We start from the raw sequence: 27,151 nt of genomic DNA on the forward strand, positions 1-27,151 counted from the left end.
TGATGGGACTAGAACATAATGAAACTTTCCTTTTCACTGATTGCTCATAAAGTGGCTCTGGAAGAACTTTCAAAATTGGGTTGTGGAACTCATTCCTGTATAGCAGGAACCTTGGTATTGACACCCCCAAACCACTACTTTGGATGGAAGGACACTCATTTTGATGTTCAAATTATGATACATTTGATTTATGTTTAAAAATACCAATCCATTTTATAGTTAATATATACAGAGCTCAGAATACAACATATTCTGTCCAGTTTCCACGTGAACTTTAATTCAAATATCTCTGAACCTGCATATGGACACCTTTTTGGTTGCTCTCTATAAAATCGTATAAACTAGCTAGGTGGATAACTTCATTTTACCCAGTGCATATATTTCTGACTTGCTGTATAACAACCCAATTTTAAGAGTCAGAGAGGTATAAAATTTTAAATGCAGAAAAGAAATTCATTCTGGAAAAGGCAAATCTATGGAGATAGTAGACAGATCGGTACAGATGGTCCCTGATTTACAATGGTTCGACTTAAACTTTTTTGACTTTATGATAGTGTGAAAGCGATATGCATTCAGTAGAAACTATACTTCAAATTCTGAATTTGTGGGATGCCTGAGTGGCTCAGCGGTTGAGCGTCTGCCTTTGGCTCAAGATGTGATCCCGGGGTGATCCCGGGGTCCCCAGATCGAGTCCCACATGGGGCTCCCTGAATGAAACCTGCTTCTCCCTCTGCCTGTGTCTTTGCCTCTGTGTGTGTGTGTGTGTGTGTCTCATGAATAAATAAATAAAATCTTTAAAAATTTTTTTTTGAATTTGAATCTTTTCCACGGGTTGTGATATGTGGTATGATACTCTCTTATGATGCTGGGCAGAGGCAAGCACAGCTCCCAGTCAGCCATTCCATCCCAAGGGTAAACGACCAATATGCTTACAACCACTAGGTACCCATCCAATCATTCTGTTTTTCATTTTCAGTACAGCAGACAACAAATTACATGAAATATTCAACACTTTGTTATAAAAAATGCTTTGAGTTAGATGATTTTGCCCAACTGTAGGCTAATATACATGTTCTGGACATGTTTAGAGCTACGCTATGAAGTTCATTTGGCAGGTTAGATGTATTAAATGCATTTTTGACTTAAAATACTTTCAACATAATGATGGTCTTATCAGGATGTAACCTCATTGTGAGTCATGGGAGATTTGTATTTGCCAGGGTTGGGGGGTGGCAGTGGGATGAACAGGTGGAGCACAGATTTTTAGGGCAGTGAAACTGCTCTTTATCATACTGTAATGTTGGATACATGGCATTATGCATTTGTCCAAACAGAAAATCTCAAACTCAAGAGTGAGTCCTAATGTAAAATATGAACTTAGAGTATTGTGAAGTGTCAACATAGGTTCTATAATTGTAACAAACGTGTCATCTGGAAGGGTATGTTGATTATTTTTCTTTATTCTGTTCCTTACTGTTCAAATGGTGTGTTGATTTTTTTTTCTTATACAAGGTTTCTAGGGCATGTCATACACTTGGCAAGGTTCAGTTTAATTTCCTGCAAGTATTGCGTACGGCAAATTTAAAAAATTTTAAGTTATGTTTATAATGATGCTAGTTATTTAAGTGCTTTCTAAATTATTAAAGATTAAGTTAGTTCAATATTGTCTTTTATATATTTATAAAATATATAATATATATTTTATATATATTTATGTAAATATATTTTATATATATGTATAAAATAGTTGGTAACACTCAATTAACCTGAACACTATTTTCCCCACACCTTTATAATAAATATTAATTCAAAAGTTTTTTAAAAAGAAAATAGGGGCATCCCAGGTGGCTCAGCGGTTTAGAGCCACCTTTAGCCCAGGGCCTGATCCTGGAGACCTGGGATTGAGTCCCACATCGGGCTCCCTGCATGAAGCCTGCTTCTCCCTCTGCCTGTGTCTCTGCCTCTGTCTCTTGTCTCTCATGAATAAATAAATTTTAAAAATCTTTAAAAAAAAGAAAAAGAAAATAGAATTTGGTCTATAATCTTCCACTTGTCTTCCAATTCAGTGATAATATCACTCTCTCTGAAAGAAGAGATGAGGAGACATGAGTTATTATCCTATATTGGGTAGTTTCTTAGCTGTAGATCTCAGACAAGATACCTAACTATTCTGGGCCTCAGTTTCTACTGTGTGGATGTAAATTTGGAACTAATCACTACAATCCTTTCCAGTCCTAGCTATTCTTTTATTCAGTGCATTAGTAGGAGCTTTCTATTTCAAAGGACCTTATTATAAAATATCTTGTAAAACTAATATTTATCCTTACTTAATCCTTTTTAGGAAATGTAAGAAGTGCATGAAACATGGTAAAGTAACAGTTTATTTTTAGTACTGACAGTTAAATACGTAAGCTTCAGAGTTTTTTTTTTCTTTGTTTGCTCTTAATGAATTGAGATGTATTGTAAATCCAAACTTGTATTCTAAAAGGTTGAAATGTCAAACTGCTAAGTAACAAAGTGTACTCATGTGAGAGGATTTGTTCTAAGGGAACTGACTTACATTCTTTTCTAATATCCACAAAATATCTCTATTTTGTTAGGATAAAAGGTGTCCTCATGTTTTAGCAAGAAACATTTTATTATATTAAAAAAGAACACACTGACTATGCAAATAACAGATTTAAACAGATGGAGTGAAAACCCTAATTTTTGCAACCTCAGTTTTTAAATAGGAATATGTGGGCTAGATACTAAATACAAAACCATGACTTCAACCCACTCACTCTTCCAAATTGCTTGCTATTTTCAATCAACATCCTCAGGTTCAAGAAAAAACAAACAAACAAAAAACTCCCAAGACAGATAAAGTTTACCTGAATTTGCCATTTGGACTTTACCACACTCCTCCCTTTGAGTTAACAATCTTTGTTTGAATGGTTCCCTGAAGGTTTATTTATAAGAGTTTCTGTATCCATGGATATGTTTAAAATACTAGGAGTTGTTAACCATGACCAAGAAAAATGAAATAAAACACAAATCTTGTCAGTCCAAATTTCCATTGACTTGCAAGTATAAAGATAATGGGTCACAAATGTATGGCTTTCACTGATACCTAGAGATTGTTTTATCAAGAAGTCCAGGAATCAAGTATTTTCCTTGCACACTTGTGGAGATAGGTTTGCACATCTACAAAAACTGTTTGCTGAAATGCTCGTCTTCATAAAGCCCCAGGAAAGATTTGTGGGGCAGAATTTTTTTTCAGACAAGTACAGAAGATCAACTAAATCACAAATTCTCTACAGGCCTTTCTTTCTTCCCTCTCCTTAAAAAAAAACAAAAAACAAAAAAAACAAAAAACAAAACAAAACAAAAACTCAAAAAAAAACACAAAAAACCCCAACATGGTTAGGGTCTGCCTTCAGCCCAGGGCATGATCTTGGAGTCCTGGGATTGAGTCCCACATCAGGCTTCCTGCAGGGAGCCTGCTTCTCCCTCTGCCTGTGTCTCTGCCTGTGTCTCTTGTCTCTCATGAATAAATAAATTTTAAAAATCTTAAATAAAAAAAGAAAAGAAAAAAAAAAAAGAAAAACAAGAAAGACTGAACCTTGGGGTGGAGAAATCAAGCCTTACAAAGTTATTTGAGACTAAATCTATGTAGGCAGTGGTGTGCCATAGGCAATTCACAAATAGCATTCCTCTCCCCTCCCACCAAAAAAAAAAAAGTGTGCATCGCTATACATAAATGAATTGCCTATAGTTTTTACTGATATAAAGGTTATATAGCACACAATTTTAAGATAATAACAAAATAAACAACATTCTATTGTAAATTCCATATAGCCAATCGATTCTCACATAGTACTTCAGTTGAATTTTGCTAAATCCTGGTATCCGTGGTCAAAATACGATTGCAGTTGATGAATGAGTATAGTTCCAACTTGAATGTTGGTGAACATTTTCATATAAGTTAATGAGTAAGATGGAAGTGAAGCAACTATGACAAGTGTAGGAACTGTACTTGTTTGTCCTGCTGTAACACCATCTAATTGGCTAAAAGTCTGTGAATGCTGAAAGAACATTCCCTCGATTTTTTTTTTTTATGTGCTCATCACAATATAATGACTACAGGCACTACATAGTCTTCCCTATATCTGCATTATTAGCATTTTGTTTATCGTGTTTTAAAATTTAAACCAATAAAACAATAAATCAAGTACAGACTTGTGGTGTTTGCTGAATTCCAATATGTAAAGACCTGTTCCAAGCTACCAGCATGATGCCAGGAAACATGAAATGAGGAAGAGATGCACAGCAGCACAGCAGTGTATAGAGTACTTCCACCATTCAGACAACAGATGTAAACAATCTCAAGGGCATAGGTAATTGTAAGATGAAATAAAAAGGAAGGATGAGTTCTGAGGATTTATTACCTTTGGTTTTGATACATTTTTTAAATTGTAAGTTTACGTGAGTTAATTTTTAATAATGGCTAGAATTTTAAAATAGTTTACTTTTAATAAGTTTTTGAAATGATTTTTAACAGTGGGCTCACAAAATTCCTAAAAATTTAAAAAATCACTTCTGGAGAGTTGATCAAGCTGGTACCAGCACACCACGACAGGTGGGAAAAGACATCTGAAATCCAAACAACAAGGAGTTATCTTAATATCTACATAAACTCGAGACATGAAAAGATACAGACACTAAGATTTTTTCCCTAGTCACACCGCAGTATTTCCCCCCTCTCAGGTCACTCTCTTTCATTAGCTGATCTATACTACTTGATCTCACAACTCAGTAGGGGAGGTGAGAAAAACAGAATAAAATCATGCCCAGTTATGGTTGAATTAGCTTTTTGGTTGCAGTAGAAGTTCTTTCTTACGGGCTAAATTTCATAATAGGTAATTAATATGCTTTAATTAATAAAGCTTTAATTTATTTCAAATGCTCTAAGTATTTGTATTTCAAATGCTCTAAGAAGTAAAAATTTTCACACTGAATCTGAAGATACCAGAAGGTCTACAGTACCTCGTATGAAAAATTTTAAAATTAAAGTATTATAAAGAGGACTAATTAAGGGTTTTCAAGTATTTGATTATATTTACTTGAAAAACAAAATCATACTGATGTTTAATGTTTCAATGAAAGAAAATTGATGGCTGAATAATTTTATATCCTAGCAAGTAATACTACATAATTAAAATCTAAGAGAAAGTGACATTGATTGTATTAAAAGCTTTATAGAAAAAAATTAATGGCAGTATTTAACACTTTCGTTTATTTTTGCCATATATCTATTCCTAACCATGACATTTCTTCTTTATGATGACTCTGGAGCCCAGCATTCAACCTCTTACTGGTACATATTACTGTTATAATAACTGATGTCCAGGGGAACATTAGCACATAAGCCAAAATAATCACAAAAATTCTATTTACTAACTGAAGGAGAATTATTGAAAAGGAGAAACTAAGACTTTAAAATAATCATAGTAAATACACTCAAATAGTTTAAAGAAGATAAAACAATTAAACAAGGACAAAAAAATCATTTAAGAAGCCAAGAATAATTTTAGGAATAAAAAAATACATAACAGTTGAAAAGCATACTAAAGTGGACCAGGATCGAGTGAATGAATGAATGAATGAATGAATGAATGAATGAATAAAGTGAACCAGAAAAGTATAGGACAGATAAAGCCAAAGAATAAATTAGTGAGCTGAAACGTCGACTTGAGATGCCTTAACAGAAGACAGTAGATAATAAGAAAATAGATTTACAAGAAAAGCTGAAAGAAATGGAGGATAGGATGGGAAATGTATCAGATAATATAAATACCCAAGGAGATTAGAAAATAATAACATTAAATTTCCAAGAATTAAAAACAAATGAACTGCTTCTGATTGAAAACATTTATAGAATATCTTTCTAACTGAAGTAATCATACTTTCATACATGAGAATGGAAAAATAAAATGAAAAATTCTAAAAATATTTAGAAAAAGAAGAACAGATTAACTATAAAGCCAGGAATCAGACTAATCAGACTTTTATTTTTTTAACAGCAACATTATAATATACAAGAAAAAAATCAAGTAATAATTTTAGGGCTTCAATGTAGAAAATACAACACCTGGTTTTATATCCAGTCAAATTACCATTTAAATGAGAGGGCATAACAGATATTCTCATGTTAAAGAATTTCAGAAAGTTTATCCCATGAAGATTAATTCTAAAACTCTCTTGGATTAAGAATCTAATGAGAACAAAAATAAATAGAAGAGGGCACTAAAAATAGAGATAGTAAATAGCTAAATTTACTATTTTCTAAAATAGCAAAGAGGTGACATATAAAAAATACATTAATAAAATTCCAAAACTTTAATTTTAGGCAATATAAGCATTGCCTTATTGTCAGATGGGGAAAGGAGAATATGGATAGTGATGAATTAAAAAAAAAAAAATCTACAGGGCTAAATACCAGTATGGGTCATAAGGATATCCACTATATAAACAAAAACAGAACAATTTACTTTTATATGAGCTAAAGAAAACTTGACTAACCAGCTGAAAACAGAAAAGAGAGGTAACCAAAATGAAATAAAGTAAATGAAATATATAAAAAAGAAGTGGCAGAAATAAGCATAATTAAAATAAATTTAAATGGATTTAATGCACCAACTAAAAGATATTTTCAGACTGGTAAGAAATATTTAATAATATATCAAGTAAAAGAGACACACTTAAAATATTGGGATATAGAAAGGTTAAAATGATAGAAAAAGATAAACTAGGCAAAAATGAATCAAAATACAGTTGAAATAGTAATCTGAATATCAGACAAATTTAAATCAAATTTAAAGCAGAATCTAAAGCAAAATGACATAATAAAGGGCAAAAAGAAATGAACAAAGGGAACAATAAAGCAGAATAAATAGCTACTACAAATGTGTGTAAAATTAAAATCTAAAATGGAATGAAATGGAATCTAAAATGGAATCATTCCATTCATTGTGTATATGTTCTAGAACTAGAAGTGAACCTCCTGAGTTTGGTTTAAAAAAAAACTCAAAATCCTGTTTAATGTACAGGGAACATCAGACGATGTTATAAGAAAGAAAAAGAAAATGGAGGTACCAAGATTAAAAATTAGAATTTTTAGATAGTATGATCATGAGAAAGAACATTATTAACAATTCCAGTTTGTAAGAAACGTTAGCAGAGCTGCTAAATTAAGTTAAACTGAACAAAAATAATACATTTTTACCAGAAGTATGAGTTTAAAAAGATGGCATTCAAAACCGGTTTTAAAAAAAAAAATTTAGAACATATGTAAGAACTAGTTTAACAAAGAATACTCAAGACCTATTTAGAGAGAATGTTAAAGCTCTATTAAAGGACATAAAATTAATTCTGAAAGATGTAGGTGGAGAAACATTCCATGCTTTTGATTGGGACATCTCTAATAAAAGAATGATATAAATCCTACCCAAATGAATCTATACATTCAATACAACCCCAAATCCCGATCTAAAATTCCAAGTGGATTTCTTAAAGGATGTGATAAACATAGTTTAAAATTTATAGAAAAGAAGTTGATGAACTCTGCAAAAGAATTCAAGAGGGGACTTGATTTACTAGATTGTAAAAAATACTCAAAAACATATAATAAACACAGTGTGACAATGACACGTAACTAAAGAAATAGACCAGTGAATATAACAGAGATTATAGAGACAGACCCATGTACAAAGGAGAACTTAATTTGTAGTGTCTCCACCAATCAATGAGGGAAAATCAGATGCTTGGTAAAAGGTCTTATTAAAACCAACCCACTGTATGGAGAAAACAAACAAAATTCCTGCTTACTACCTATGCAGAAGGAAACTCCATGTAGATTTAAAACCCCAAATGTAAAACTTAAAAGTATACTTATGGGAAGATAACACAGGAGAAAAACTTGTGATCCAAGGATGGAGAAGGACTCCTTTAAAAAAGAACAGAGTTCATACAAGCACTTTGATATCTCAGTTCTGGGGCTAGAATCATGAAGGTTACAATGATAACTAAGGACCAATTCACACAGTTTCAAATACAGATTCTTATCAAGTTTTACTGAAAAGATATGTCTGATAAAGATTCAGTTGCAAAATAATGAAAAGTTTTCTAATAACTCCAGTTTAAGTTACGGACCTGGAAAATGAGATAAAGCAAATTAACAACTTTGGCGTAATAGGTAACAGTGAAGCATAGTAAATTCTAATATCTTTCTAACAGAAAAATAGTTGTTTGCTAGACTTGTTAACATGCTTAAATCTACTCTGTGTGCATGTGTGCACATGTATGTGTGTGCTACGTAGCATTAAAAATGAATATAGTCAAATAGATATAATAGCAATTGATTGCATCAAAGGAAAGGGTTACTTCTCTTAAATTCCATACAACAGCCCTGGAAAATCCTTTTTTTTTTTTTTTTTTTTTTCCATGACTCACTGAGTGTGTTTTATTTTTGGAATGTCTTCTGCAAAGTTAAGGTCACATCAACCAACAGCTTGCTGATGAACATTTGTATAATATGAAAAAGAAAGCCCATAAACCTAATTTTATTGTGGTTTCTCAATTCAATTGTATTTAAATGAGATTCTTTCAAATGTTTTTAATAACATGATAAGATCTAGTTCAAAGTTAATAATGCAAATACAATTTTCTTATTGGTGATACTCACTTATATATGTTATGTTCACATTGATTATTGCTTCCTCCTGTAAGAGTTTAATATATAGTGAAGTCATATTGAAACAAAAGTCTTCCTTAACATTTTTTCCAAATTACGTTCTAAATTTAGAGAAGAAATGTTATCATTCTTGCATTTTTATAATGAATATTCGCTAGGGTAGGATTTCTTTTTAGAAAAATAATTGTAAATAAAAATGTTTAATCTTACGGTAACCACAAGAACTCTGGAAGACATATTCAGAATATATTTCATGCAACTTTCATGCAGTCTTTTTATAAAAGGCACCCAATGTTACATGAAGCTTAATTACCCTGTCCTCCTTTATCTCATGTTAGTATTCTAAAATAACAAGAGGGCTCAGAAGTTATATAGGAAGAAGACCACCAAAAGGAAGAAGACAAGCAAAAAAAAAAAAAAAAGTAAGAAGACAAGCTTTTCTCTCTTTTTTTTTTTCAAAGATTTTATTTTTTTTTATTTTTATTTATTTATGATAGTCACACAGAGAGAGAGAGAGAGAGGCAGAGACACAGGCAGAGGGAGAAGCAGGCTCATGCACCGGGAGCCCGATGTGGGATTCGATCCCGGGTCTCCAGGATCGCGCCCTGGGCCAAAAGCAGGCGCTAAACCACTGCGCCACCCAGGGGTCCCTCTCTCCCTCTTTTAAATCACGGTTAGGCCTTGCCTGGTTTCTTTCACACTGAGTATATACCGCATGAGTGACTTCTGTTCAGGTGGACATTTCAAAACTTTTCTTATTATTATTATGGGAAATTTCTAATCCATTCACAATTAGAGATAATAGAGTGCAAATATTTGATATCCTCAATTCTCAGCATACGTAATTATCAGTTGGTTCACATATATTGACTATTTCATATCCCCCATGCATCAGACATCATATCATCTGCCTATGTTTCAACACTATTTCTAAAAAAATATTTTCTTTATAATAAAAAAACCCACAAATGCTATTACGTTTTTAAAAATTAGTAGTATTTCTTGTATATGATTACATATCCAATCAATACACAATTTTTCCTGATTTTTAAAAATGTGTTTGAATTAAAATACAATACAGACTATTCATTGCATTTAATAGATATGTATTTCATCTCTTTGGGTCTATAGGTTTCAACCTATAAATATTGTAATCTATATACACATAGCCTCACTGTACTTTTATCTTGTTTTATAATTAAAAAACAAAGTGGGCCATTTATTCTGTGGTTTTCCACAGTTTGGAGTTTGTTGATTGTATCCTCATGATGTTTTTTTTAATGCTCTTTTGTCACATGATGATCAGATTATGAGGTTCAAAGCTAGACCAGTTTCAGGTTCAGTTTTTTGTACTGCTACCTTATAGGTAGCATTTTGCATTTTTTTCAGGAGATACATAATATCTAGTCGTTTCTCTTTTTGTGATGATGTAATTAACAGTTGATAATTATTGACTGGATTCCTCGTTTCAATGGAAGTTGCAAAGGTGTGATTTTATTTCTATCATTCATTCTTTAAGTATTATTATCTGGAGTATTTTTTTAAAAATTCCCTCCTCAATTACTCGTTGCCAAAGGTATAATGGATATAGCCAAACAAGATAAGTACTTGAGTATTTCCTTTATTTTCCGGTCTTCAAAATAATAAGTTGATTATATTGAACGGTGTCCAATGAGTTTTTTTAAGACATTATTATAAACTCATATTTAAACATGTTTCAACCTATGGAGGTTATTATTTTTCAAGTTCAAATTGCCCCAAGTTCAAATTGTCTTTAATTGACTAATGGTTTTAATAGTTTCCTTAGTTTCTGGTATGACATTCAGGGTTCATATACATATTTCCCATCCTACACCTAGTGAAATAAGCCATTTCCCCAAGAAATGCTTGTTCCTTTCACTTATGTGAGAAATGGTAGTTAGGAATTGTAAATGAAATACTCAGGAAGAAGTTAATCATTGCTATTGATTCAGTCTGTATTTTTAAGATTTGCTTTTTAGTGGCAGGGCTAGTTTTTGTTTTAAGATTAAAAACACTATGAATTAACGGTGATACCTTCAATTCAAATTTAGTTAAACTTCTATGTCTTGTTTGTTTCTCCCTTTATCAGCACAAGGATCCTGGTTCCCAAAGATAACAGCATAATTACTTATATACTTTACAGGGCATCTTTAAAATTCTTTGAATAACAGCACTAACACTACCAACAAAAATATAATTACTTTAAAAAGTTTAAGATTTTTTTTTTTTGTCTTAGACCATAGTCTATTAGGGATGAAGAGCAAATTATCTGAGTTTTTTAAATCTTTTTTGGGACGCCTGGGTGGCTCAGTGGTTGAGCCTTCGGCCCAGGGTGTGATCCCAGGTGATGCCTCTCTCTCTCTCTCTCTCTCTGTCTCTCATGAATAAATAAATAAAATCTTTTTAAAAAATCATTTTTATTGAAGTAGAATTGTCTTGCAATAATAGTGATCAGTTTAAGTGTATAGTTTTGGTATAGACTCTACTATCATTAAGATAAAGATGAGTTCCATCACCCTAAAATTTCTCTTATATCCCTTTATAGTCAATCTCCATCTTGCCTATTTATGACCCCAGAATCCATTAATATAGTTTCTGTTGCTCTAATTTTACTTTTTAAAGAATTTGATAGCCATAGAATAATATTTCATGTATTTTTTTTGTCTGGATTCTAGCTCTCAGTATCACATTTTTAAAATTCATCCACATTGTTAGTATCTTCTTTTAGTAGCTGGGTATTATTCAGTTGCATGGAAATCAGCCCCTTTTGTTTATCTACTCTCTTGGTGATGGACACCTGGGCATTTTCAAGTTTTTGGCTATTATTAATAAAGCTACTATTAACATTTATGTACAAATTTTTATGAGTACACATGATTCCCTTTCTCCTGGAAAAATAAATAAGAAAGTTGTTTCTGGATCATATGATTAAGTAATGCTTGATTTTATTTTTAAAATTGTTAAAGTTGTTTTATATTTACAAAGGCAATATTTGAGAGGTCTAGTTGATATACTTTCTAACACTTGGATTTAATAGGTTTTTTGTTTTTTAAAGATATTTTAGGGATGCCTGGGTGGCTTGGTGGTTGAGCGTCTGCCTTCAGCTCAGGTCGTGATCCTGATCCCAGGGTCTAGGACTGAATCCCACTTCTCTCCCTCTGCCTATGTCTCTGTCGCTGCCTCTCTTTTTGTGTCTCTCATGATTAAATAAATAAAAATCTTTAAAATATATATTTTACCAGGTACATAGTATGTCATTGTGATTTTCAGTTGCATTTCTTTAATAACTAATGATCTTGATAAATTTTTTCACGTGCTGTTTTTTGATATGCATATCATTTTTGGTGAAATGCCTATACAAAGCTTTTGCCTATTTTCAAGTGAATTTGTTGAATTGCAAGTGTTCTTTATATGCTCGGGGTTAAAATATTTTTTCAGAAATATATTCCCTAAATATTTTATCTCAATGGGTGGCTTGCCTTTCAAATTTTTCTTTTTTTTAAAGATTTTATTATTTATTCATGAGATACACAGAGAGAGGTAGAGATACAAGCAGAGGGAGAAGTAAGCTCCCCATAGGGAGCCCAATTGCGGGACTCGACCCTGGTATCCTGGGATCAGGACCTGAGCCAAAGGCAGATGCTCTACCACTGAGCCACCTAGGTGCCTCGCCTTTTAAAATTTTCCTAACAGTGTCTTTCAAAGACTAAAAGTTTAGCATTTTGGCAAAACTCATTGATTACACTTTTATTTTATAGTTCATGGTTTTTATGCTTAGAAATCTTTGTTTAATCCAATGTTATGATGATTTTTCTCCTAAGATTTCTTCCAAAATTTTGTGATTTTTACCTTTTATATTTAGATCAATGATCTATTCCAAGTTTACTTTTACATGTTGTGGAGTAAGGTTCAAAGTTTACTTTGCTTTATTTTGCTTTCACGTGGAGATCTAATCATTATAGCACCATTTGTTTAAAAGACTATCCTCCTTTGAATTACCTATATATCTTGACCATATATACATAGATGGCATGTATATACCTTCTTGTCAACTTTATACTTTCTATTGATCTATATGACTATCATATATTCCCTACTTCAATATTTCCTATCACGATTAATGTAGTTTTTATAGTATGTTTTGAAGTCCTCTGACTTTTTTTTTCCAAAGATTTTTGGCTATGCTAAGTGCTCTGCCTTTCCAAATTTATCTGACAATCAGTTTGTCAATTACTTTGAAATTACCAATTGGGATTTTTTTTTAAGATTTTATTTATTTATTTGAGAGAGAGAGACAGCACAAGTGAAAAGGAGGGGCAGATGGAGAGGGAGAAGCAGACTCCCTGCTGAACAGAGAGCCAGATGCAGCTAGATTCCAGGACCCTGGGATCATGACCTGAACTGAAGGCAGACACTCAACTGACTGAGACACTTAAGTGCCCCACCTACTGGGATTTCGATAGGATTGTATAGACTCCACACCTTAATTTGTAAATAAACATCCCAACAATATTGCATTTTTCAATCTCTTGTAGTTTTGAGTAACCAGTTCTTACAAATAGTTTGCTAAATTTATCCTAAAAAATTTCATGCTTTTGAAGCTATAATTTCAATTTTAAAAAATTTTTTATTCCCACTATTAAGAAGTATAGTTGAGGGCAGCCCGGGTGGCTCAGCAGTTTAGCGCCGCCTTCAGCACAGGGTGTGATCCTGGAGACCCGGGATTGAGTCCCATGTCAGGCTCCCTGCTTTGAGCCTGCTTCTCCCTCTGCCTGTGTCTGCCCCCTCACCTCTCTCTGTGTCTCTCATGAATAAATAAATAAAATCTTGAAGAAGAAGAAGAAGAAGAAGAAGAAGAAGAAGAAGAAGAAGAAGAAGAAGAAGAAGAAGAAGAATTATTATTATTATTGAGGGGCGCTTGGGTTGTTCAGTTGGTTAAGCGTCTACCTTCAGTTCAGGTCATGATCTCAGGGCCCTGGGATTGAGCCACACATCAGGCTCCCTGCTCAGCAGAGAGTCGTCTTCTCTCTTCCTTTCCAACCCCCCACCCTCCACACACACACACACACCTAGCTGGTAAATAAATAAATAAAATAAAATTTTAAAAAATAGAAATGATTTCTGGAAATGAATCTAGTAGTCAACAATTGGTAATCTTAATTAGTTGTAGTAACATCTTTTATCATCTGTATTTATAAATAGTTTGACTTCTTTTCCAATCTGCATACCTTTAATTTCCTTCTTATGCTTTTTAAACTAGATAACTCCTTCAGTACGATGATGAATATAAGTAATTAGAGTGGGCATCTTGCCTCTTAATTTCAGGGAAAGAATTCAGTCCTTTATCATTAAATATGATGTTATTCATAAGATGTTGTGGGTTTTTTTTAGATGCCCTGAAGTTTGAGAAGACACTATTCTATTGGTAGTTTTCTATTGGTTTTTATCATATGTAGATGCTGAATTATTTTGTTCAGTGTTTTCTGCATTTGTTGAGATGATCATATGGTTTTACTTTTAGCAATAAAATCAAGTCTATAAAATAAGTAGATTTAAATGTGTTAGGTATAGAATAAGGAATTGAAAATAGAAGAAAAGAACAAGACAGTTTGTACATGAAAAGGTTGATTTAAGGAATATATATGACCAAAAAATATATAAAGAATAACTTAAAATTGTATTACAGTTTCTAAAATAAAAAGCAAAGGTAAGGTTAAAACATATTACTAATGAACACAGCCGTAATTAGGAAATGGGAAGATTTTGAATAAAAAGAGATGAAAAATATGAAAGAGAAATTAAGAATCATGGATCCAAATGATTCGAATATTTCTAGAAAGAAAGAATGGAGAATGAGTCAATATTGAAAATGACCATAATTGAGAGTTTTCCAGATTTTGTGAAAAACACAAGTCTCTAGTTTATAAGTATAGTAAGTTTGAAGCCATATTAATAAAAATACATACCTAGATACTTTGTTATGAGGTTTTATTTCTTCAGTGGGAATTAAGAAATGATCCATTCAAATAGAAAGTGGGAAATGGATAAAAAGAAACAAGAAAGAAAACTCAGAATAAGATAGTTGAAATCAATCCAAACATGTTGGAAATTTTAATAAATGTATATGAAAAACCTTACTTATTTAAGAAAACACCACAATGAAGCTTATTGTATATTCACACAACTATATAACTGATCTATATGTTATTTACAGAAGACACATAAAAACTTAAGAATATACAAAACGAAAAGAAAATAAATGATAAAGTATCAGACATATCCTAATAAAAAGTAACGTAGTTATAGGAATAATAACCTCAGACAAAATTTGTTTTAAGGCAACAAAAGAATAAGATAAAAAAAGGGTCAAAACATAATGCTAAGAAGAAAACTGCCAAAATTGTAAGCCAACTCTTCAGTGCAACTCATATTAAAGCCTCAAAAATGTATAAAGCAAAAACTACAGGAAAAAAATAGAAATTGACTAATAGACCATCATAGTTTCTAAAAAGTTATTAATGTATCAAGAAATTATTATTTGCAAAAAACTTTCCATTATTAACAACTTATTTCTGGAAAAAACTGACTACAAGTAAAACCTCATAGCTAGAGAGCTGATATTATACAAGTTGCATTCATTAACCACATATAATTAAATGGAAACTAATAATGAAAAAGTAATAGGAAAAAATACATTGGAAATTTTACAAATGAAACTGATTCTAAACAACTCATAAGTGAAACAGAAGTCATACCAAAAAATAAGAAAATTAGAAATAAATTCAAATATACTTAAATCTTTAAAAAATTAAATAATACAGGGGCACCTGGCTGGCTCAGTTGATAGAGCATGTAACTCTTGATCATGGGGTTGTGAATTTGAGCTCCACATTAGGTACAGAGTTTACTTAAAAAAATAAAATCTTTGAAGAAAAATTAAAAACTATATATTAAATTTGTGAAATTAAATTTGGAATTTAATGTTACTAAGAGAAAATAATTATAGCTATAAGTTCTTGCATTAGAAAATAATAAACTATAAATTAATTATGCTTATAACAAAATTTTAGGACAAGAATTAGAAGAAACCTAATGAAATTTCTAAAAATGAGTAAAGAAATTAAAGTGGAGAGAAGAGAATAATGAACTAGAATATAAAGGAAAAATAAAATCCATTGCTGGTGCTTTGAAAAAAGTAATAAAATAGAACTTTGGTTATCTGATCAAGGAAACTAGAAAAGGCAAAAATAAACAATATTAGAAATAAAAGGCTCAAAACTACAGACATCATGATTTATTACGTCATGAGAATATTTTTAATAAATTTCTACATTTACATTTAATGACTAAATAAGAATAAATTAAAAACCTAAATTAGTGGTGACTGTTAACTGAATTAATAGGTTAAAATCTGTCCATTTGTCCCCAAATATCTCTCCCTCCAAATATGCCAAAAATGTGATATGTTTTTATGGTAATTTCTGCCATCTTACATAAAGTATGACAAAAGCTAGGGAAAAAGTGAGAAATTCAGTATTCACTTATTTAGTATAAAACTGATACTAAAACTTGACAAAGACAGAAAGGAAAATATATTCCAATGTCACTTATGAGAACAGATACAAAAATTCTAAACAAAATTAAAAGTGTTGGAACAATGGGTTATCAAAGGAAGGTAGGAAGGAAAGAAAGAGGGAAGGGAGGATGGAAGGAAAGCAGGCAGGCAGGCAGACTAAACAAAAATTGGATCTTTCTCCTACACCTATAATTGAATTACAGTGAATTATTGACTTAATGAAAAATTTAAAATGTATAATAATAAATAAGAGACAAATATTTATTACCTCAGAGCAAAAAGGAATTCTAAAATACGATGCAAAATATAAAATAAATATTGGTAAAAAATTAGCAGGCTTATAATTAGAAACCTCTCCAAAGACACCTGGGTGGCTCAGTGGACTGAGCAGCTGCCTTTGGCTCAGGTCACGGTCCCAGAATCCTGGGATTGAGTCCTGCATCAACCTCCCTGCTCAATGAGGAGTCTACTTTTCCCTTTCCCTCTACCTCTCCACTTATATTCTCCCTCTCTCTCCCTCACTATCTCTCTCAAATAAATAAATCAAATCTTAAAAAAAAAAGAAATCTCTCTCAGTAAAAGAAAATAAAATCCACCATAAACAATGTGAGTAAAAAAAAGAGCCTGAGAAGACTATAGATATAATGCATATTAACTCTTAAAGACTTGATGTCCTACATATATATAAAGACATCTTAGAAATCAATAATATAGATAATCTCCCCCCCAAATTGGGCAAAGATATGAATAAACAATTCACATAACAGAAAACCTAGATGACAAACATAAAAGATGTTCAAACTCACTAATGAGATACAATTGTGCATCATATTGAACAAAGTAAAGTCTGATAATATCATATATTGCTGAGGCTGTGAAGTAATGTGTTATTTCATACACTGTTGAAAGAAAGGTAAATCTGTTGCTCCCATTTGGAGAAGTGTTTAGCAATATTCAGTAAAGTTGAAACTGCGTATATTTTTAACACAATTCTATGGCTAATTCATACACATTTTAAAATTCGTGTACATTTGCATAAAAAACTGCTCCTATAACTTGTTTTGAAAAATTAATCTAAAAGAAAGAAAACAAAAAGGAAAAGAAAGGAAGAAAAAACAAAAACCTAAATGCTCATAAACAAAATATTGACCAAAAGATTCTTGTAAATTATTCTATTGAATCTTATACAGTGATTAAAATAAATGAACTTGTGCTACATGGGTCAATATGGATAAACATAATATTGAACAAAAAGTGCAGGGTGTAGAAGGTGGAAGAATTTTATAATATTTTATAAAACATTCAAAGCAATGCCTTATTATTTTTATGAATATATGTTATGAATAAAAATACATAAATATTTATGGAAATGATCTATACCAAACTCAGGATAGTAGATTACTCCTGGGAAAATTCTGGAGAGGAGGAATATAAAATTTGAGAGTTTTCTTATTTTTAACTGAAATAATTGTGGCAAAAGTTAAATTTGTAAAGCTGGGTGGTGGGTGTAAGGATGTCAGATATATCATTTTTATTTTGTTTATATTCGAAATATTTCATAATTACAAAAATAGGAATATAAAAATAAGCCTGTTGGCTTAGAAATCTGAACTGCTGACAGCTGGCAGACAAAGTTGGCAGAAATAGGGTGGTTGAATTTCCTGTTAAATGACAGAGAAAGCTAGATACTGGTAGATGCTGATGTCGGGCGGGGGCAGCAGGGTGTCACAATACCCCTACTCTCCTGTGCAACTGTAGGAACATCACTACCGCCACGGTGATGTTGCAGACAAAATGTCTTGGGACAGGGCAGATTCTATGGCCATTGAAAGGGACTGTGTGTGAGGAGGATGAAAATTTTATTTTCCTGTTTCTGTAGTAAGCTGTTCTCCTGAGTTGATATTGGAAGTTAAAATGACATTTGATTGGTTTTCTGACAGTCTCTGGTGCAAGCTGTAGCAGGGAATGCCATCAATGATCCAAAACATTGGAGCATTGGTTCTATATAGAAAAAAGAAAACCACAATTAAGTTAAGCAGATATCTGATTAGATAGATAGATGATAGATAGATAGATAGATAGATAGATAGATAGATAGATGTTTTCTTCTCATATCTTTCTTCAATGACATATTACCTTAGAGTTTATATGTTCATGCAGATAAGTAGCGATTCACATTCATCCAGTCACTGATTAAAGAATTGATGTTTAAAATAATGCATTAGGGATTTTATAAGTAGTACTAAATTTAATGCAAAGTATAATGGAAAGAAACAGAATTGGAGATCCAATCATTTTATTTCCAATTATAAGGTATGCTCACCTCAGTAAATGATTTTGCTTCTTTGAATCTTAATACTTCATTTGTAAGAGTAAAATTATAATTGTTATATCAACCTCAAAAGATTACTGTGAGGCTTGAAAAAGATGATGATATAGGGGGAAAAATTGTATAGGTATTTGGTACTTTGTATGTGTATTACAAATATAGATACAGATAGGTAAACAGGGGAGAAGAAGAAAGAAGAAAAAAAAGAAATAAAGAAAGAAGAAAGAAAAAGAAAGAAAGAAAGAAAGAAAGAAAGAAAGAAAGAAAGAAAGAAGAAAGAAAGAAGAAAAAAGAACTAAAAGGAAGAAAGAAAGAAAGAAAGAAAGAAAGAAAGAAAGAAAGAAAGAAAGGAAGGAAGGAAGGAAGGAAGGTAGAAAAGGAAGGAAGGGCCGGGAGAGCGGGAGAGAAGGAAAAGGAAGGAAGGAAGGAAGGAAGGAAGGAAGGAAGGAAGGAAGGAAGGAAGGAAGGAAGGAAAGAAGGAAGGAAGGAAGGAAGGAAGGAAGGAAGGAAGGAAGGAAGGAAGGAAGGGAGGAAGGAAGGAAAGAAGAAAGGAAGAGAAGTAGGAAGGGTGGGGGCGAGAAAGGCATCTGGATCCAGAATTCTGGAATTCTGGAATTGTGATTAAAATCCTTCTCTCTGGGCCGCCTGGGTGGCTCAGGGGTTTAGTGCTGCCTTCAGCCCAGGGTGTGATCCTGGAGACCCAGGATCGAGTCCCACGTCGGACAACCTGTATGGAGCCTGCTTCTCCCTCTGCCTGTGTCTCTGCCTCTCTCTGTCTCTCTCTGTCTCTCTCTGTGTCTCTCATGAATAAATAAATAAAACCTTAAAAAAACTAAAGGTTTTTTAAAAATTTCCTTCTCTCTAGGTAATCCAGTAATTCATTCAGGCCAAGTGACTCAAATGTAATCATAATAAAGTAAAATAAACTTCTATTCTTGCTCTCAAGTACTTATGTTGTTTAAGTAGGATACTAAATAGGGGGTTCAATTATTTTGATAGAAACATCTATATTATCTTGAATAATAATTCATTTAACTGAATATCTATTTTGGTATCATACACTCTGCTCGGCGATGAAGATCCAGAGATAGATAAAATGTATCTTCCTTCATACACTTCAACTGTGGCCTTTGTGGTCCTAATTCTAGACCACAACAAGGGTGAGGATGTTAAACAAATAGGTGGAGGGTAAGGGTATGTCTTTACTTTCATGTTCTGAAAAGAGTGTAAGTTCTTATTAGATATAAAAAGACGAGTAAACTTCAATTATCTTAATTTACTGTGAGTGACTTCCTAATATAACTATGAGCCTGTTTAATTGTTCTATATAGCCTGAGTTTTTCATTCAGTTATTATACCTTTCTGCTAGGATGTTTATGGTGCATTAAATATAAAACTTCATTAATGAGGCCAGCCATCTTTTTAATTTCAAAATTTTAAAGATTTCCATTGCATTATAGCTTTGTGAACATTTACAAATGCAAATTTAGAAAGGACTTAAAATATCATTTGGTTGTTATTCACTTTTATTATAGACTAATTCTATCGTTGTAAATGTTTCGTGTGATAGAACAAATCCCTTACTTTCCACCTAAATGTTATAGACATATTCGTCACACAAAACTGAAGTCTCTTGGGACACCTGGGTAGCTCAGTGGTTGAGCGTCTGCCTTTGGCTCAGGGTATGATGCTGGGATCCAGGATTGAGTCCCACATTGGGGTCCTTGCAGGGGGCCTGCTTCTCCCTCTGCCTGTGTCTCTGCCTCTTTCTCTGTGTGTCTCTCATGAATAAATAAATAAAATCTTAAAAAAAAAAAAAAAGTGAAGTCCCTAGAAGCTGGCCGTTTCCCAACAATGGAAAAAGAAAATGATTTATTTATTTACTATGTAGCAATCTGACAACTTGCTTGATCACTCCCTCTTAGAAACTGCCAATTCAGGAAAGTGAAGGGATGCCTAGCCACTTCACCCTCATTATTCACAAACTGGTCAGTGAGCCAGGTTTGCTCAGATCATGTTTCATTAGTCTGGCACTGTGTTATTAAAATACTTGAATTTATTGATGATATTAAGAAATATAAAGATCTTACATAAAATTCCAGATTCCCAGCTTTTCTTGAGAATCTAGCATGTATAGCAATAGTGGATGTCCATTCCTTTCAGCCATGGTATAATCTTATATTATACCAGGTAGTAGGGCTCTAGGGAGTCGGGATCTGTCCAGGAGCTGGACCTGGCTCAGAGCCAGCTACGAACTATGAATCGACAAAGTCACCAATCCTTATCTTCTTCTGAAAATATAGATCTGGCAACTCTGTGTCCACAATCCTGTATGAGAGCAAATAACCTGGAGCTGACTAGTTAGCTGCCAATAGTACCAGCTACCCTCTTTTGTTTATACCTTGCCTTATTTATATTTTTTCTGTTACTCACTTTGTTAGATTGTATTATTGTCCAAAATATTTGTTATTTTTCCATATTATACTGGTTCATTCTTTCCTTAACCCATTAACATCAGACTTGGCCATATAACTTACTTTGGCCTGTGAATTGGGACATATGCCAGTTCCTAGCAGAAGCTCTAAGAGACCTCATGTGGTTTTGCCTTCTGTACTATTCCTTCAGCCAAGAGATCAGGATTTCCCCAGATGAGGGCCGCTCCTCGGGGCTAATCCCAAAATGAAGATGATAAGGAACAGAGCTAAAGCAGGCTCAAAATGCACATATAACATGAGGAAAAATAAGTGATTGTTTTTGTGAGCCTCTGAGACTTTGGTGTCATTTTCTACTTCAGCAGATCTTAGCCTAAACTAGCCCAACACGTCTTTCTAGCCCTGCCAGCCATTTTATTCTGTCAAACATCAGCAGCAATCTCTTGCCTGCCTAAAAAGATCATCTGATCCAGTGATATAAATCTAATTTTCTGAGAAAGGGGAATATATACAGCATGACAGAAGCATCTGGTTTTGTATAAAATGGCATCAAAGTTTCCTTCTTAGTTTCATAGTTTAGAATGTGATGAATATAAATTAGTATTAACAGAAGCCCCATTGTGGACTAGGTGTTTTTCACACTTTACCACATTTTAAATGATCAACATTACTTGAATATATTGTTACTGTTCTTCCCAACTCTTAAAAAAGTAAATTGCTCTTAAGTAAATTGCAGCCCAGAAATTTAGATTAAGCGTCTGCATCTAAATATGTATTTTTTTATTTTTTTAAAAAAGATTTTATTTTTTATTCATGATAGACATAGAGAGAGAAAGAGAGAGAGAGAGAGGCAAAGACACAGGCAGAGGGAGAAGCAGGCTCCATGCAGGGAGCCCGATGTGGGACTCAATCCTGGGACTCCAGGATCACGCTCTGAGTTGAAGGCAGATGCTCAACCACTGAGCCTCCCCGGGATTCCCTAAATATGTATATTTTTTAGTCTTAAACTTATGTCTCCTTTTCTAAGCCTATTCCACTCTTCAAAGTGTAGCTTCTAGGAAGTCTTATTCAGAAAGTTCTACTCAGAAATATGGCAGCATTCAAATTTTACCTCACTTTTGAGTAGAGACAATGATTCCTTCACAGATCTGTGACTACCCATGATAACATTTTTTCATCTCCCACACCCCCCTGCCAGAGTGTAAGTAGGAAAATACAGTGGGGTTTTTTTTCTTTCATAATTCTCCATATCATCCATAAAAAAGAACTATTCTTTATTTTTATATTATGACCTTATAAAAGTCATTTTCATGACAAAACGTGTTTTCCTTTGAGAAATAATGACCATAGATGCTGATTTTTACAATGTCTTTATCTGAAAGCATTAAGACAGCATGGTATAAGTCTTCATTTTTTGTCCTATATATGTGTGTGGGATGTATTTTGAAACATGAAAAGAAAATGTGTTTTCTCCTCTGTGATCCTTTATCACATGGAAACCCTCCTCCCTGTGAAAACCAGACATCAGACATTTCTTGCCTCAGGACAAGTTGCTTAAACAGAAATGGAATGTTTTGAGTTTCTAACTGGACTTTTAAAAATCATGGTAGAGATAGTTTAAGAGCAATTTTCAAAACCACAGCTTAATTTTGAGCTCAGTAGAACTCAAGACAAAAAGCTTATATCATAAGTCCTAAGCCATAGTCATAGAAAAATCTATGATTGATTGGAATCAATTATTCATACTAATCCTTCTTAAATCAAATAAAAATAGGGACAAGAGAAAGTGGTATTGAAGGAGAAGAGTCCCAATGGACGCAACAGATTTAAATGCTGATGTAAGTCTCTGAAAAGGAGCTTTAAACCCTGTTCCTCATATTTACTGCCTTGTCTCTAAGCCTTATATTTGGGGATCTAAACACCAACAAATTATTTTGGGGATCTTAAAATTAACAGAACCTGCATTTCTCTTTCTGGGAGATGGCAAGCTTTACAGTCTATCTCATACGGTATGAAGCAGCAAGAAATGACTATGTCATGTCTAGCTAAGCCGACCTGATAGAGTGCCCCACCAATCATTTCATTCCTACAAAACTTTCTTTGTGAAGGGCATGGAATTAGTGAGAGAAAGACAGTAGATCTGAAGGGCCTATGGTCAACATAAGGAGGATGCTAAGTAACTTGTGTGGGCCAATGACTTGACCTCAGAAGGAATGGATATGTACACAGCTTACTCATCAGAGATGATGTGCTGTTCTCCAATAAACATAAACTGCTGTCATTTCTAAGGTAGCCAAAGACACATAGAAGAAGAAATGGGTGTGTTGGACAGTGGTCATTACTCAAAGAAAGGTAGGAAGCATCAAGAAGTACTCTCAGAATTTAAAGAATGACAGCAAGAGGCTTTGGACCTTCCTCAAGAAAGGGGAATAGAATAAGGGCCATTGCTACAAGACTCTGCAGGAGTTCTATTACTTCCCCATGTCTTAATTATCTTTATTGTATTTCCTCTTAGTGATTGGCAATTACTCACTTTTTAAAAAAGATTCATGCTTCCATGATTTCAGCAACTAAAGCAGCTTTGCTAGGGAGGTATAGCTTTTTCACAATCCAATTACTTCCACAGATCCAGACATCTAAAAAACCCCAAAAAACCCAATACTATAGTTCTGGAAAGAAACTGTGGCAAACTCTGTAGCTTAGCAGAAAGTCTCACAGAAAACAAGCTTGGTCCTAGAATTTGATCTTCTACATAACAGTAACATGACAATGTACACAACTTCCCAGTGAAGGATGAAACACATTTCTACCTTCTTAGATTTGGGAGTGCCCATGGAGATGAAACTGAAGTCTTCTGGAAAAAAAAAAAAAAAAAAAAGAACTACCTTCACATTTCTAGCAAGCAAAATGTAGCCATTTGGAGAATAAGATTTTTACTCGGGACTACCAAATATCGAACAACTAATATTCCTGCATTATTTGTGAGCCTGTAGTGTTTGGTGAAGTGAGCCAAGGGCAAATACTTCAGACTGGACCCTATTTGTGAATTCATCAAAGGCATCTGGGAAAGAAAAAGCAATCCATCCTAAGTTTTGCTAGGTTGGAGACTGGCAGCTTAGTCTGTAGGAGTTTGGTCCTCTGTCTAAGTGATGTGAGGACCCAGAGCAGTAGGTGCTCCCAAGAGGAGCAGCTGCTAATAGATTTGGAAAGGACCCTGTTTACACTCATGGATCAGAACAGTGGGAGTGCAGCCTTGTGACTAGCACAAGGCAAGGTGAGATCACTGAGCAGGAAGGAGGAAATGAGACACAGCCCCAAGGACATCATGAAAATGTGAGTATTCCAAGGATTCTCAGAAAATATTTAAGGAAGGTGTCAAGGTTCTGCCATCATTCAGGTAAGAGATATAATAAAAACATTTGGGTTACATATATTAAATTATATAAGATCCCTCCTGAGAAAAACATGCATGAAGACTAAAAAAAGTTATATTTGAAAATAACCACATGCTGTATTGAAAGAAAGTAATATTAATGACTGACAGAAACTATAACACAAAAGACAAGACTAATACTCAAAATTAATCACAAACACACTCTGGAACTTTACTGACTGGATCTAAAATATTTTGCTCTCTTTACCATTCACTGCATTCTCCTGCTATAAGTTCAAGAGGGTCAAACACTGGATGATATTCCTTGGCTTTTGAAAATAGTTGCCAAACAAAAACAGCATTACTTTGTTCTTGCTACAATGAGATAGAATATTTCTATGATAAGTTCCTTTTATAAATTCTAATCCTAGGGGAGCCTGGGTGACTCAGTCAGTTAAGTGTCTGCTCCTGGCTCAAGTCATGATCCCAGGGTCCGGGGATTGAGCCCTGCATTGTGCTCCTTGCTTAGAGGGGAGCCTGCCTCCCCCATGCTTGTGCTCTCTCTCTCTCTCTCTCTCTCTCTCTGTGTCAAATAAATAAATGAAATCTCTAAAAAAATAAATAAATAAAAATAACAGTTCTAACCTTAAATGCCAGAAGCCAAGCCATTGGTCAGTTCTGGTGGTAGGGCGTCTGTGCGTACGTGTGTCTATCTCTATACACACATACACATACGTTTGCTCTTTGCTATCAGTCCTTATTTGCAAAGACCTTTCTCCTTCTGGTATAACCACTAGTCAAGAGAGGCTAAGTGAGGACCTTACCCTGTTGGTGACCAAGTGATCTGCCCCCTAAGTATTCTCCAGCATGGAGAAGTACAGCCCTTATATATTAAAATGATCGGTGCCCTAATTTGACGTTTTTCAAAGGACGTGTTTGCCTTGCTGGTTTCATTTAATCAGGGTTCTGTGGAACTTGCTGACGAAGGCTTTCTGAGTCAGGAGGTCTCTGAACCCCGTAGCTTCCTGCTGAATTCTGCTTACCCTGACCCAGTTCTTCCCCCATGAACAAGAATCCTAAAGGAAACGCTGGAACCGAGTCAATGCCAACAGAGCACATTGCACAAATAATCAAAACCAAAGCTCAGAATCCTGTATGCCCTGTTTTGTGATATTTGCCTGCCTGTTAAGCAATTTTTTAACTTCACTGAGACTAATGCAAAAAAAAAAAAAAAAAAAAAAAAAAGAGGGTTACAGCCTCATGCAGGCTCCTAGGAGGATAAAATAAATGTTAAATATAAAGTAGCATTTAATGTATCTTAATTGTCATTCCCCTCTTGTTGAGACCTAGACAACCAAGCTGTCTACCTGCCTTCATCCTGATGATGCTGAACTGCATCACAACATACATTTGGTAAAAGCAGAACACCACTTTCACTGGGCCTATGTTAGGCCCAGCCTAGTTCCTAGTCCATAATCCCTCCCCACTAGATGCCACTGTAGGAGATATAGCTCTGTGTCTGCTTCTGGGTACTAACCCACACCTGCACCCGACTTCAACTTTCCCCCAAGCTCCCCAGGCTTGCTGACATTCAGGCCCTTCTGAAATACAGATGCCTGGCTTCTTTGGGAGCCTCAGACACCCTCAGCCCCAGTGGCTCCAGCTCTTATAAACACACTTCTACTCCCATGCCTGTTTTTCAATTCCTCTTCCCATAACCCCCTGCACACCTGCCCTACTCTTGGCTCTTTTTCCTTTTCACCTACACTCACCCCAATTTCCTGTCTACAAAGTTATGAATCATGCTTTTAAGTCTGCTAAATGGCTAAGGTCCACTTCCCAGCTGATCATCCTATCCTCATGCCAACGGTCTACCACGACTTCTGAGTATTGTCACCATAGATCCTTAGATGCCTAACCACCATGTTCTGACACAATTTTACTTCATCCTGAACCTTCTGATTGCCAGCCACATGTACCCGGATTCTCTATGTTTGCCTTACTACCTGGGATACCATATTTTTTTCTAGTTGACAATTTAAATTACTCTTCACTGCTTATGCCACTATACCAGTAGAGACCATCCTGGACTATTTTAAGAGACTGAGACATTGTGTCCCAGCCCCTGTCATCAGGTGAACATCCCTCAAATTTTTCTAAGTTTCCCGGTGGAGGCTGGGAGTGCCAATGAGGCCACTTCAGACCTGGCATGGTCTTGTGTGAGGCCAGATCTTTGGGAATACTTCCCCAATATTTTTTCACGTAGCTTGCTTTGACTTCAAAGAGTGGTTAGAAAGCCAGATCCCAGCTTATTCCTTCCTGCCTCATTTTACTACCAGTTATCTACAGCCCATAGCCACATCTAAAGATATGATCACTCAGACATAATGAGAACAGACACAGGGATGCGTGGGTGGCTCAGTGGTTAAGCGTCTACCTTCAGCCCAGGGTGTGATCCTGGAGTCCCTGGATCGAGTCCCACATGGGGCTCCCTGCATGGAGCCTGGTTCTTTCTCTGCCTGTGTCTCTGCATCTCTCTCTCTGTGTTCCTCCCTTTTTTTTAAAAAAAAAAAAAAAAAAAAGAATAGACGCAGCTATGAAGTATGGCATGTTCATGGGTGAGGAAGGTTGGGATTGAGTTAAGTCCCAGAAGTACCTATTCATACCTCACCACACATGAGGAGGA

The 27,151-nt window shown here is 34.2% G+C and overlaps 1 protein-coding gene and 1 long non-coding RNA gene across 3 annotated transcripts in view; both read right to left on the bottom strand.

Moving 5' to 3' along the window:
- KCNH7 (potassium voltage-gated channel subfamily H member 7) overlaps positions 1-27,151 on the bottom strand; it is a 478,835-nt gene that overhangs the window by 352,681 nt on the left and 99,003 nt on the right. The window lies entirely within an intron of this gene.
- Positions 4,478-14,818, bottom strand: LOC118350715 (uncharacterized). The gene is made up of 3 exons (XR_004805016.2): positions 14,722-14,818; positions 8,726-8,762; positions 4,478-4,635 (listed from the first exon to the last, which is right to left on the bottom strand). It is a non-coding gene; the product is annotated as an uncharacterized LOC118350715 (long non-coding RNA).

This window comes from Canis lupus, chromosome 36, assembly GCF_003254725.2.
Source record: "Canis lupus dingo isolate Sandy chromosome 36, ASM325472v2, whole genome shotgun sequence".
NCBI lineage: Eukaryota > Metazoa > Chordata > Mammalia > Carnivora > Canidae > Canis > Canis lupus.